Source organism: Doryrhamphus excisus, linkage group LG8, assembly GCF_037039965.1.
Source record: "Doryrhamphus excisus strain RoL-2023G ecotype Guam linkage group LG8, RoL_Dexc_Guam_v1.1, whole genome shotgun sequence".
Lineage (NCBI taxonomy): Eukaryota > Metazoa > Chordata > Actinopteri > Syngnathiformes > Syngnathidae > Doryrhamphus > Doryrhamphus excisus.
In genome coordinates, this window is record NC_136364.1 from 17,411,189 (window position 1) to 17,426,271 (window position 15,083).

Genomic DNA, 15,083 nt, shown 5'->3' on the forward strand with positions numbered 1-15,083 from the left:
TAGCCTTTGTTTGCTATTACAGAGGTCAAACGTTTCCTGTAGTTTTTCACCAGGTTTGCACACACTGCAGGAGGGATCTTGGCCCACTCCTCCACACAGATCTTCTCTAGATCAGTCAGGTTTCTGGGCTGTCGCTGAGAAACACGGAGTTTGAGCTCCCTCCAAAGATTTTCGATTGGGTTCAGGTCTGGAGACTGGCTGGGCCATGCTAGAACCTTGATATGCTTCTTACGGAGCCACTCCTTGGTTTTCCTGGCTGTGTGCTTCGGGTCGTTGTCGTGTTGGAAGACCCAGCCACGACCCATCTTCAATGCTCTGACAGAGGGAAGGAGGTTGTTCCCCAAAATCTCACAATACACGGCCCCAGTCATCCTCTCTTTAATGCAGTGCACTCGTCCTGTCCCATGTGCAGAAAAACACCCCCAAAGCATGATGCTACCACCCCCATGCTTCACAGTAGGGATGGTGTTCTTCGGATTGTACTCTTCATTCTTCTTCCTCCAAACACGCTTATTGGAATTATGACCAAAAAGTTCTATTTTGGTCTCATCTGACCATAAAACTTTCTCCCATGACTCCTCTGTATCATCCAAATGGTCATATGCAAACTTAAGACGGGCCTTGACATGTGCTGGTTTAAGCAGGGGAACCTTTCGTGCCATGCATGATTTCACATCATGACGTCTTAGTGTATTACCTACAGTAACCTTGGAAACGGTGGTCCCAGCTCTTTTCAGGTCATTGACCAAGTCCTGTCGTGTAGTTCTGGGCTGATTCCTCACCTTTCTTAGAATCATTGAGACCCCACGAGGTGATATCTTGCATGGGGCTCCACTCCGATTGAGATTGACCGTCATGTTTAGCTTCTTCCATTTTCTAATGATAGCTCCAACAGTGGACCTTTTTTCACCAAGCTGCTTGGTAATTGCTCCGTAGCCCTTTCCAGCCTTGTGGAGGTGTACAATTTTGTCTCTGGTGTCTTTGGACAGCTCTTTGGTCTTCGCCATGTTACAAGTTAAAGTCTTACTGATTGTATGGGGTGGACAGGTGTCTTTATGCAGCTAACGACCTCAAACAGGTGCATCTGATTCAGGATGATACATGGAGTGCAGGTGGACTTCTAATGGGCAGACTAACAGGTCTTTCAGGGTCAGAATTCTAGATGATACACAGGTGTTCAAATACTTATTTGCAGCTGTATCACACAAATAAATTGTTAAAAAATCATGCATTGTGATTTCTGGATTTTTCTTTTTAGTTTATCTCTCTCACAGTGGACATGCACCTACGATGAAAATTTCAGACCCCTCCATGATTTCTAAGTGGGAGAAATAGCAAAATAGCAGGGTGTTCAAATACTTATTTTCTTCACTGTATGTGATGGACTTGGGCTGGGATGCTGAAGTACTGTGGCAAAATATATTTCTTCCTCTGAATTATATGACCCACCAACCCCAAAAGATCTGCCTGACCATTAAATGAAACCACTCAAAGGTATAATTTAATATTCAGTAGGAGAAAGGTCTGAAAAACATGGAGAGAAAATACAATTCTAACATTTACCGGTGGGGTATACCTATCTGCCATTATACATATTTACAGTACATACATCTTTTTGTTACATTTATTCACTGATTAGTACAAATCACATGCACTACTTCCTTACTGTCCATATTTCGACTCATTACCAAATATACTCGCTTGCCTTATGAAAGCCTACAAGTGCTTTGGTTGTGGTCGCTTCAAATTATTCAGTGAGTGTCATGAAAAATTGATGTGAGTGCTGCAAATGTTAAGTTGAATATTTATTATAATTTGTCGAGGAGTTGACATTTTTTTTTTCCTTGGGATGTTTTTGTAGCTATACTCGAGTGTCTGAAAGTAGCTGTTAATGAATAGATGAAGCAGTTTGGAGTCTACCGAGTTTGCATTTGATTTTATGACGTTAGAAAGTTGTTGCAATGATTTAAATTGGTCAGCTGCATACATCTGTAGCCATGGAAAATTGCACCTCTATATTACTGATGCTTTTGAGAGCTTAAAATGTCTTATATGTCAGACAAATAAACACAGCAGAAAAGTAAAGATTCACGATTGGACGTGGAGTCACAGTTTATGCAAAGACTTGACTTGTTTTGAGATGAGGACGTGTCTATGAATCACTGACACAGTCATCATATTCAGTCCCTTTATGCTGCATGGTGGCTGTTGATTCCCACGCATAAAAATGCATGAATGTGTGTGTGTGTGTGTGTGTGCAAGAGAGAAACCAGAGTGCATGAGTGCACATACTGCACAGAACTCAATAGAAAAGTTTGAGTGGTTGTTTTAGTGGCGGGGTCAATTGGCAAGTCGACACTGGGCTGCTAGCCAGTGGTCCTCAGGTGAGTAATGCCAATGGTCTCACTTTATCACCAGCCCTGTGTGTGTGTGTGAATGTGTGTGTGTGCGTGTTTAGTTGTTGGCCACAGTGATATTAATGTGTCTGGGTGGTCGGTGTAATCTGAACAACATGCTCTCTGGTGACCATAAACTGTTTTTTCCTCTCAGCAGTGGTACCACCCAAGACATTCTGCCATGCCATTAGCTCTCACCGGGGGACAAAGCCGGTCACTTCAAAGTCTAGCAAACTTCTGTGTTGACCCAAATATGAAACAATATTTTTCCCCTATAAAAAGCAAAGATACATTCATCTATTATTTTTTACCGCTTATCCTCACGAGGGTCGCGGAAGGGGCTGGAGCCTATCCCAGCTGTCTTTGAGCGAGAGGCGGGGCACACCCTGGACTGGTGGCCAGCCAATCACAGGGCACATATAGACAAACAACCATTCACACTCACATTCATACCTATGGACAATTTGGAGTCTGCAATTAACCTAGCATGTTTTTGGAATGTGGGAGGAAACCGGAGTCCGTGGAGAAAACCCACGCATGCACGGGGAGAACATGCAAACTCCAAACAGAGATGGCCAACGGTGGGATTGAACTCGGGTCTCCTAGCTATGAGGCCTGCGCGCTAAAAACTGAGGTTTGACTGTAACCTGTTTTTATAATAATTAGTCCCGTTTGTCCATAGAACTTCTATTTTCAATATTTCCAATGCAAAACCTATTTCAAAATGTGTTAAATCATAGTGGGTCCACTGTCAATTACTATTATGACAACACTAAAATATATTATAAACCCACATATGTATACTTATTATAGTGTTAAACCATGCTACATGTTCGGGCTAAAAAAAATGTATTATCTTTTAAATTAGGGAATGGATTTTGCTGTCATTTGTTGTTGTTTTATTCATTTGCAGTCCAACACTCTCTGGCACCAACATCGGTTACATAATCTAATGAGATTCAGTGCAAGAGCTTCACATTTAACATTTTGCCTTAACGAAGCTCTGCTAACTTTAAACTGGTATTGTGGACATCATGTCAAAATTCATATAAAAATATTCATGCATGTATTATGTAACACTGCCAACTGACTAAGGGGATCCTGCTCTTGGGGTTTTATGATTACATTATTTTCCGACGTGATCAATAGATCTAGTGCCGTACTTATGGCAGCTGCTAATGATGGCGCTGGAATTAGCATGAGTTAAGACACACAAGACACACACATTTAAACACACAACCCACCATCACTGCATGCCCTTGAACATCTGTGATGGCTTTACCATTACAAACTGAGAGCAAGTAAAGCATTGCACCATTGCTAACTCATCAATTTTAATAGCTGAGCCTTGTTTGTTCACTCTGCGTGGGTACATTTATTAGTGTGTGTTTTTTTTCTGCCCCTTTTCTGCGAGGCTAAACACTTATCATGTAAATCAGTTAGCTATTAGGAGGTGGCCAATCTTCCTCCTCTGCCATATCCTTATGAAGATGGATAAGAAGCAGGACAATGATGAATGAGGAGAAATGAAATGGACTGTGTGGATATAGTGCATCGCTGTACAGATTTTTTTTTGGCAGTTGTACTCTCATCTTGTGTGAGCACAATCCTGGCTTTGCCTAATTTATGGGACTTTTTACACTAAAGACCAGTTAATTTGGAATAGCTTGTTCCGAAGCTATATCCATCAATTGCAGGCAAATATACTGTATATTACTTCAATGTTTATGGTTTGGTTTGGGATGCAGGAAGGGTTTCTTTTGCTCTTATTCTATGCATTAAAGATGATGTTTAATGAAATCATAAACTTTGCAAAAACCTTATTATATTCACATGTAGTTTGAAGTATCAAAATACAATCACACCTTAAAAGTGGCCTACAGAAAGTGAAGTTCACTTGTGTGACTTTAAACTCATTATGCAGCCTGTGGTTATTTCACAGTCTAAACATTAATTGGCCTAGCTTTGTAATGTTGCCTCATCTCTTATATTCTCATATACCCTATTTTAATTTTAAAGATAGCTTCATTTATATGTATGAGTTCTGTGGCAGGTGATTTAGTCTGAGTCTGAATGCACATTGCAGCTCAGGCTGCCAGACTGCTGCATAATTACAATAAATCAGATTTACATTTGTCATGTAATTTACTTCTCATCTTGGTGTTGCTTGTTTAATTTTAGCGTTCACTGCAAATAAGGTTTATTGTTGTGAAAGAAAGACTGAACACACCCATGCATGCGGGTATGCAGTACATCCCAGTTTGTTCATAGTGTCTATCGCTAAGTGTGAACAGCCAGATCAATATTAGCTTTCATTATTCAACTGAACTAAATCCATGAACACAATTTTTCTTCGAATGAAAGTTTTATAAAAAAAAATATGTGATGTTTTGTTTCTCAATAATGTGTCTCAGATGAAAGTGGAGTTGTTTAAATAGCCCCTGACATTGTTGGTTTTTAGGTTGCACTTGATTCTGAAACAGAAACAGAACAGAAATGCATACCTGCATATAAGACGAATGAATATAAACAACATTGTTGCGATTTTTGCATGAGAAAAACAAATGTTATATACATGCAAAGTGTTAATTGACACAGTTAATAGACAACATACTCCCATCTAATATAGCCAAATGAGGTGACCAAAACATTATAGTATGATGCATTGCAGTTCTAAACCACTGAAGACAGCTACCACAATAATTAACACAATCAGTCATGGTGTGCAATGTCCACAGAGGTTTGTTGTCACACTATTCTAACCAGACTTCAAACTTGAAGGGATTATTATGCTCGAAGAAAACAAACAACAGCTAACAAGGGTCCAGGTTGATCAACAGTTATTATTCAGATGACAAACTGAACTGGAATTAAAAACGAGAACAAGCATGAAAAAGAAAAAGCATGTTTTATCAAGCATTGACTTTAGTTACTCAATTTTGGTACATCTTCTGGCATTCAGGCTTGTTTTCATTGGTCCGTTCAGCTTCAAATGAAATGGCTTGCCAACCTTATATTCTTTATGCATATTCCTAAATAACCTTACAGTTTGCCAAAACATTCTTTTTAAAAGCAGTGGCTTATTGGTGTAATACTTGTTGCTTCAGTAAATTTAAATTAGTTAGATTATTGTGTTTTTTTTATGATGGGGTCCAAAGCTGCTTACACAAGAAAAAGCCTATGTGTGTTTGTTGTTTTTAATTTAGTTTTAGTTTGACACACTCTTTACATTATATATTATGAGTCAAAAGTTTGGACATACTTGATTATTCAAAAGCACGAGGAAGTGTGTTTATTAACTGTACAGTCAGTGTTTAAAAGTAACATTTAACATTCTAAACTTTTAAAAGCATTTTGAACATCATACACAATAATTACGTGAAACATAACAGGGGTCGAAAGAGTCGTGACCGGCAGTGTTAGCATTCAGTGTTACTATTGACAGAAAAAGTGTTAGCATTCAGTGTTACTATTGATAGAAAAAGTGTTAGCATTCAGTGTTACTATCGATAGAAAAAGTGTTAGCATCCAGTGTTACTATCGATATAAAGAATGTTAGCATTCAGTGTTACTATCGATATAGAGTGTTAGCATCCAGTGTTACTATCGATATAAAGAGTGTTAGCATCCAGTGTTACTATCCATATAAAGAATGTTAGCATTCAGTGTTACTATCAATAGAAAGAGTGTTAGCATCCAGTGTTACTATCGATATAAAGAATGTTAGCATTCAGTGTTACTATCAATAGAAAGAGTGTTAGCATCCAGTGTTACTATCGCTAGAAAGAGTGTTAGCATTCAGTGTTACTATCGATAGAAAGAGTGTTAGCATCCAGTGTTACTATCGCTAGAAAGAGTGTTAGCATTCAGTGTTACTATCGATAGAAAAAGTGTTAGCGTGCAGTGTTACTATCAATAGAAAGAGTGTTAGCGTACAGTGTTACTATTGATAGCAAGAGTGTTAGCATACAGTGTTACTATCGATAGAAAGGGTGTTAGCAAACAGTGTTACTATCGATACAAAAAGTGTTAGCAGTCAGTGTTACTATCGATATAAAGAGTGTTAGCATTCAGTGTTACTATCGAAAGAAAAAGCGATAGCATTCAGTGTTACTATCGCAAGAAAGAGTGTTAGCATGTTAACATGTAATGTCTCTTGTAATGTACTCGTTCCTGATCCTATCCATCCTGGTCACTCCCATTGAGAACCTCAGCATCCTCATCTCTGCCACCTCTAGTTCTGCTTCCTGTCTTTTCCTCAGCGGCACTGTCTCTAGACCAAACAACATGGCTGGCCACCTTCTGCATCTCTTCTCCCTGTAACCTCGCTCTTCCACTTAGGTCCGTCTTATTCATTCACACACATATACTTCACATATATGGATTTGACTGAGCTGAAGTTCTGTTTCCATAAGTTTATATTGGGCCAACTTTTCTACTGTGTAGATATACTTTCACACCATTGCAGCATCTTAGTGCACATAATCTCTGCACACAACTACATAGCCCGGAACCTATGGCATTTGATGTAGATTAAAGACACCTTAATTTCTCTCCCCACATCACAAACATGTCTATTGAGCAAGATGAAAGTCTAAAGGTAAGAAGCACGCACAGAGGCTTCAAGAAATATCCTTACTCGGGCCATACTTAACCATCCAGAAGTAAAGGTCATGTCTCTTAGAGGATATGGCATTAAAATTCATATATTATTATTATTATTCTGCTACCAAAGTCAGCTACTGCGCAACCCCTCTCCTTAAGGCCACACGGTGCTCTTCAAAGCAAATGACTGGCTGAGTATTTTAGCATGTATTGTAAGCCCTGCATTGAAGAAACCGATTATAAAAGAATGTTTATGTATGTGTCCTGGTCCAAATTGTCTTTTCTGTATGCTAAAGAGACCTTTGACTGAACCACCCCAGTAGTGAAACCTATAACATGTACGGGAGATGCACACACACACACACACACACACACACACACACACTGAAATTGCTCCAGTCTGGTGGCTTAACTGCATTTATTTGCAGTCGGTGCACACACCCGCTCGCTTGTGTGTTGGCTTGGAACACATTGTGACAGTTTGGCCCCCTGGTCACATCGCCATGGTTGATCTCTTTAATAATCTTCCATTTTACATTCAAGTGCTTTTTCATACAGTGTTACTATCCATAGAAAAAGTGTTAGCATTCAGTGTTACTATCCATAGAAAAAGCGTTAGCATCCAGTTTTACTATCGATATAAAGAATGTTAGAATTCAGTGTTACTATCGATAGAAAAAGCGTTAGCATCCAGTTTTACTATCGATATAAAGAATGTTAGAATTCAGTGTTACTATCGATAGAAAAAAGTGTTAGCATTCAGTGTTACTATTGATAGAAAACGTGTTAGCATTCAGTGTTACTATTGATATAAAGAATGTTAGAATTCAGTGTTACTATTGATAGTAAAAGTGTTAGCATCCAGTGTTACTATCGATAGAAAAAGTGTTAGCATTCAGTGTTACTTTCGATAGAAAAAGTGTTAGCATTCAGTGTTATTATTGATTAAAAAAGTGTTAGCATTCAGTGTTATTATTGATAAAAAAAAGTGTTAGCATTCAGTGTTACTTTTGATAGAAAAAGTGTTAGCATTCAGTGTTACTTTCGATAGAAAAAGTGTTAGCATTCAGTGTTATTATCGATAGAAAAAGTGTTAGCATTCAGTGTTATTATCGATAGAAAAAGTGTTAGCATTCAGTGTTACTATCGATAGAAAAAGTGTTAGCATTCAGTGTTACTATTGATATATAGAATGTTAGCATTCAGTGTTACTATTGATAGAAAAAGTGTTAGCATCCAGTGTTACTATCGATATAAAGAGTGTTAGCATTCAGTGTTACTATCGATAGAAAAAGTGTTAGCATCCAGTGTTACTATCGATATAGTGTTAGCATCCAGTGTTACTATTGATATAAAGAATGTTAGCATTCAGCGTTACTATCGATATAAAGAGTGTTAGCATTCAGTGTTACTATCGATAGAAAAAGTGTTAGCATCCAGTGTTACTATCGATATAGTGTTAGCATCCAGTGTTACTATTGATATAAAGAATGTTAGCATTCAGCGTTACTATCGATATAAAGAGTGTTAGCATTCAGTGTTACGATCAATAGAAAAAGTGTTAGCATCCAGTGTTACTATTGATATAAAGAGTGTTAGCATTCAGTGTTAGTATCGTCAGAAAGAGTGTTAGCATACAGTGTTGCTATCAATAGAGTGCTAGCATCCAGTGTTACAATCGATAGAAAAAGTGTTAGCATTCAATGTTACTATTGATAGAAAAAGTGTTAGCATTCAGTGTTATTATCGAAAGAAAAAGTGTTAGCATTCAGTGTTATTATCGAAAGAAAAAGTGTTAGCATTCAGTGTTACCATCGAAAGAAAAAGTGTTAGCATTCAGTGTTACTATCGATAGAAAAAGAGTTAGCATTCAGTGTTACTATCCATAGAAAAAGTGTTAGCATTCAGCATTATCTCTTTAATATCTTCCATTTTACATTCAAGCGCTAGGTAAAGCAGTTGTGTGTTTGTGTGTGTGTGAAAATAAGAGCAGAAAGTATGTTGGAACATAAGACAAATTACAAATACAGTATTCACAGATTTTAGCTTGAATTTAAATTATTTATGTGCCTGAAATATTGAAGACCTGGACCTGCTTGCAAGCGTATCTATCTATTTCCCAACCTCTCCTCACCTCCTCTTCAAGGTTTTTGAAAGTCTCCACCAGCCTTCAGATCTCTCTTGTATTTTTATATATATTATTTCTTAAACACTTTCTCCCCCGTCCTCATACTCCCTGCCACACCTTGTCTATCATCAGTCTTCCTCTACTTAATTAATATCCCTCCTTTCTGTGTCTTGTGTATTTAATTCACCATTTTACTATCAGCCCTCCTTCCTCTGCCTTCCTCTGTCCGTGCATCCATTCATTGTCCTCTCCCCTGTGCCTCACCTCCCACTTTTTCCTCTCTCTCCGTCTTCTCGGCCCCCCCATCACTCGCTGTCTGTTCTTCCATGAAATTAAAAGCACTCTAAGCTGATGTTTAATCAGAGCTGGTTTGGTGAAAGTGCTGTGATGACAGAAATTGTCCATTTTCAAGTGTGTCTGTGGAGTGTACAGTATGTATGTACTGTAAGTGTGTGCTCCGGAGTTATTTGGGAGGATGCATGATTTTGATTGTTGTTGTTGCATGTTAAGAGGGTACAATTTTATTTTGTTGCTTTGAAAGATACAGTATATTTTTATCACATTACAGTTTGTTTTTTATCGCTGTCGACAGTGAATAATGGCTGCGGGTGTGTGGCATGAACGGAGAACGTGAAGTCTTGTTTTTTTGTTAAAATAACTTACATTTTCGGTACAGTATCTCACAAAAGTATCTCACATTTCAGCAGCCATTTTTTATTACAGTGTATCATCTCAAGGGATACACTATAGACATGAAATGGATATACTTTAGAGTAGTCAGTGTACAGATTGTAGTGGTAGTGATAGAGTCCGTCACGAAGACACTGGCTCAACATGCACAGAAAGTTAGTTGTTGATTCCAACTTTACATGAATACAATAAAACAGAATAAATTTGTGGGCTTTGGTAACACAGGTGGATTTGGAAGATAATGCACCTTTTAGATTGTTGTCTACCCTTCCTCACTCTTGGTCCATACTTGATATATACGAGCGGTATCTCCTCATCTAACCCTTGGCAAGAAAGCAAATAAGCCTTAAAACTGATAAAACATGTCCATTTTAAAGAATAATAGCACAGTACTATCTTGCATCTTGCTGTTATGTGATTTGTGTGCAATGGCGGTAAGGTATACTTGTTTCATACGCTATATATATACTATAATCACACCATAAAATAAAAAAAATACACTTATTATTCAATTACAAACCAATAAAGAGTTGGACTAGACCCCTTACTTCCCCATGAATCATTACAAGAGACCCTCTGTTCCATTGTCCTCAGTTATATATAAGTAGATTTCTCAAATACTTTAAATTATAACTATATTAACACCACAAATACAGTAATAAAAAATATTACATATAAAATTCAATCATAAAAAGTCTAATTTAACTCTCAGGTTGATTACTTTCCTTTGCTTTACCATACCGCCATCGGGGGAATCTGCCTTGTGCTTGGGAGATACGATGAACGGCGGAAGTTTGGGAGCTGCGAATTGTGACCGTGATAAGTGGATCTCTGCGAAGTAGGATTTCTTATTTAGGAATGGAACATTTGCCAACAAGCTGAAGAAGGACTCTTATTGGGCCTTTTTGTGGCGTATGGGACTCTGTAGGCACCAGACGGGAACTGGCAGGTTGGAGAAAGCCATAGAGAACAACTATTGACCACCATCTCAGGAGGAACAAACAGTACACTGTCAACACCATGTATGGTGGGGATGGTATGCTGCTGACCTCGAATCGAGATGGGTACCGGTGGAAGGAATACTTCAAAAACCTCCTCAATCCCACCGACAAGTCTTCCAAGAAGGAAGCTGTACTTGGGGACTCTATGGTGGGCTCTCCTATCTCAGGGACTGAGGTGCCCGAAGTGGACAAAGAGCTCCTCGGTGGATAAGATCCATCCAGAGTTCCTTAAGGCCTTGGATTCTGTGGAGCTGTATTGGTTGACATACTCTGCACCATGGACATCAAGGGCAGACCGGGTTGTCGTGATGGAGTGTGATCCCAAAATAGTTGGAATCGAGCACACGAAAACTGAATAGGACTGTCAATTTGGAAAAGGCATACACACTGTTCCTGCATGACTGTGCCTCAGTGAGCAAATCGAGGTCCTTGAAAGGATGCTTGGATGCGTTTAGTTTGGAAAGATATTGCACAGAACCCTGACCTAAAGCTCATCAAGCACCAAGTGGATGAACTAGAGCAGTGATGGTGAACTCGCAGGCCTTCTATCAGACCTCATAAATGTTCTTCTGGATGAGTGGACTCAAATTTCCGCAGAAGGGTCTTCCCAAAATCCCTATTTCCTTATTTTTTCACAGTCATCACATAACCAAATACTTTGATCCCCATAGTATATTTTCGATATGCAGTACATATGTACTGTAGCCTCTTTGCAGAGTTATTTATTTCCAAAAGCAGTATGTTTTCAAGGTCTTATCAAAGCAGGGAGGCAAACAGCACGGTTGTATCAACACAAAAAAAAAAAATACTGACAGGTACACACTGTTGGATCAGACACAAGTAAACAAATACTGCTGGTGTGTGACAGCATGAAGAGCTCACTGCCACATATACACAGCAGCGGTATAGTCATATACATTCCAATCATAAAAAAAAAATTAATAATACTCGTCATGGACACAATCGGTCATTTTTCAAAATTCAAAGAAATGCCCACTTCCTTGTGTCACTTTAGATTTGCCGATGCACAATTCATAAATATGACTGTGACAAACGAGCAAGTGACAAATTACATGTCATTTGTGATATATGGTTTACGTCACATTGCTGGAATGGGCTTGAGTGCGGCGACCAATGCCTGCCTCTCCCCTCAGCATCCTCCTACCCGACCTGTCTGCATGTGTAGGGAATCACAATGAAAGCCTTTAAAAGGTGACTGTTGTTACGCAGCATGTCATCACTGTGATCCAATCAGTCCTGCACAATCATCCACTCACAACCTTTAGATGGCAGTAGAGTAGAGTAGGACACATCACTGACAAGACTCCTGTGTGTGTGTGTGTGTGTGCTTCATTTTACATGTTCTTCCACATTTTCAACACACACAGGAAAGATTATTGTCGACTCTAAATCACGTTGTTGCTGTTATTTGTCTCCATAAAATAATGCAAAGCATAACAATATGGTGATGACAATTGGTGGCAATTTCTCAGTTTATTAAATGTCATACTTGTCCAGGATTTCTGTACATATTTTATTGTTACACTCCATACCTTTCTTAGAGTTACATACAACAATGGCACAGAATATTGTTCTAACATACAGTAGCTCTGTTTTCAGTGCAGCGCAAATAATATGTGATATTATAGTGTTGTGTAGCCACAAATTATTGTACAATACCAATACTATTGCTTTAGTGGTACACTTTTGACAATGGAAATGGGGAAAAAAAATGCATATTATTACGAGGAATAGGTTCTCAAAATGGGGGCTGCACGGCGGGCGAGTGGTTAGCACGCAGACCTAACAGCTAGAAGACCAGGGTTAAATTCCACCATTTCTGTGTGGAGTTTGCATGTTCTCCCTGTGCATGCGTGGATTTTCTTCGGGTACTCCGGTTTCCTCCCACATTCCAAAAAAATGCTAGGTTAATTAGCGACTCCGAATTGTCCATAGGTATGAATGGTGAAATAAGTGAAATCCACAAAGTAGCCAACAGTATTTTTTTTACCATTATTATACATGTTGTAACGCTGCATAAACCCTCACCATACACTTTTCCCAGACAGGCATTAACATGTCCTCACATTTGTCTCTTGTCTAAATATCCTCAAAGTTAACGTTTCGTTAGAATTTTAGTGAATAACCTACCAGTAACATACTGACTTACTGACTTCGCTTTACTGTCTTCACTGTTTGGCTGTGGAGTTTTTGTGTCCTTGTTGAAGGGTGTTGCATGTGCCATTATTATCCACCATAAACCTCCATGAGCCAAGGACTTGTTTGTTCCAGCCTTGCTTCGCCGTGTCCGGGGATTCGTATACCGGCTGCATAGCTTCTGCCTTCCTTCGGTCCCGGGTTCCGGCTTGCTTCTTACGCCATTGGGCTGCAAAGCCTTTCGGCACCGTTGTGCTCTTTGTCGGAAAGAGAGCTTGAGGTGCGTAGCGTTAATCGTCACACATTTGGCTATTGCTTACTGTACAGGCGGCAAGCAACAGCCCGCCATGACCACAACAAGAAGATGGTCTACAGCCAATCAGGACACAGAAGAATACAACACACAACTTCCAAGTTTCAATTCTTATAAAAGGACTAGTGTTCTTACACTGTAAAATTGTTTTAAAAGTCACAAAAATAATAAAAAGCAAATCAGCAAAAAGTGAACTGCGATGAAGCAAAGGAACGTTGTACATTCTATCATGATCTAGTCTTCCATGCTAATAGTCATTACGCCCTTGACCAATGTCTCATACACGTGCCGGCAGCCCAGTGCAGGTCACGCTGGGCTTTAACTACAACACGTGTTTGAAACTGCTCCTCCCTTTCGTCCACATCCGTCTCTCGCACTCATCCATCCGCCTCCTTGGCCCCTCTCCACCCACACTCAAGCCCTCCATTTTTCACTTGGCCTTCTTCATCCGGCCTATTGTCCCTCACAACCCCCAACCCCAGACCAGTGCTCTCATTACCTGTCTGTCTCTCTGTGACAAGGAAGTCACACATTTTTCACATCAGATCATCTCTTACCTTCTGTTGCACTTTTTTTTTCTTATCCATTCTACCTGCATTTTATCACATACTTGTCATATTTCTTTGCCCCTTTCAGCCTTGACACTTTTCTGCATAACCACAACCTCCTCACCACAGCATATTTAAATCCTATATTCTACTCATAAATATTGTGGCACTCCAGCACTACATAAGTGAAGCGCTTCAACTTGTTTGAGAGATGCTGCAAAGAGCGTGACAAGGCAAAGAACACTAACCACAGTCATGGTGTCAGGAAAACAACAACCAGCACAACCTTTAACACACAATAGGTAAGTAACACACACTGCAAACGCTACAGGGAAGGGTAAACAACGACTTATGTAACAATAAACATGTAATATTAACAGCTAATTCCAAAAAGGTGCCACAAGCATGCTGGGAAACTGGAAGCATTCCAGCGATGCCACAATATATTCATGTAAATAACTTTTTAAATGTTTAACACTGAAGTTTGCTGATTACAGATCATTATTAAAGGTATCCATTTGGCAGATTTTTGAATGCCAGATTGCTGTAAAGTGAATCTTGACCTCATGAAAGGAAATGACTCAAACTTTATGAGCTTGTCTTATGTCCTGTGTCCCGACCATTACATGAGCGTGCCACTTAATGTGTCATAAAACTAACAATTAGAATGTTTCACAGCGTTGTACTGGTGCAACGTATGAGCAGCAGGTTGTTGTAATTTTAACTTGCTGGGATTGGGTGGCGATTAATGCAGCTGGGATAGGCTCCAGCATGCTGGTGAGGATAGGCGGTATAGATTTACTATCCACAGAAAATGACTCAACACACAGTCATTATTTGCAACATCATTACCAAGATAAGTGTGTCTTGTCTATAGTAATGTCATGGTTTGCAGCTGCATGAGTCTTGCCAACACTGGGGAGCTGCGGTTCATTCATTTCAGCATGCTCTGTTACATTATGCAGTAAAGCATGATACATTCTTGAGAAGATATACTGAAATAAAAATTACTACAATGTGAGGGGTGTACTCACTTTTAGTGACTGTGAAGTACTAATAATGTGTATGTAGTCTGCTTTGTAGGTTTTTAGCACTGACATTTATTCAAGACAGTGCATGGTATGCTGCATGATCATACTGTACGTCTTTCCGAACTAGACGAAGGAAACATAAACCTCTCATGTATTTCTACAAAATGGGATCTCATTATTTTCAAAATGATACCGCTGCCGTTCCGTGTACCAC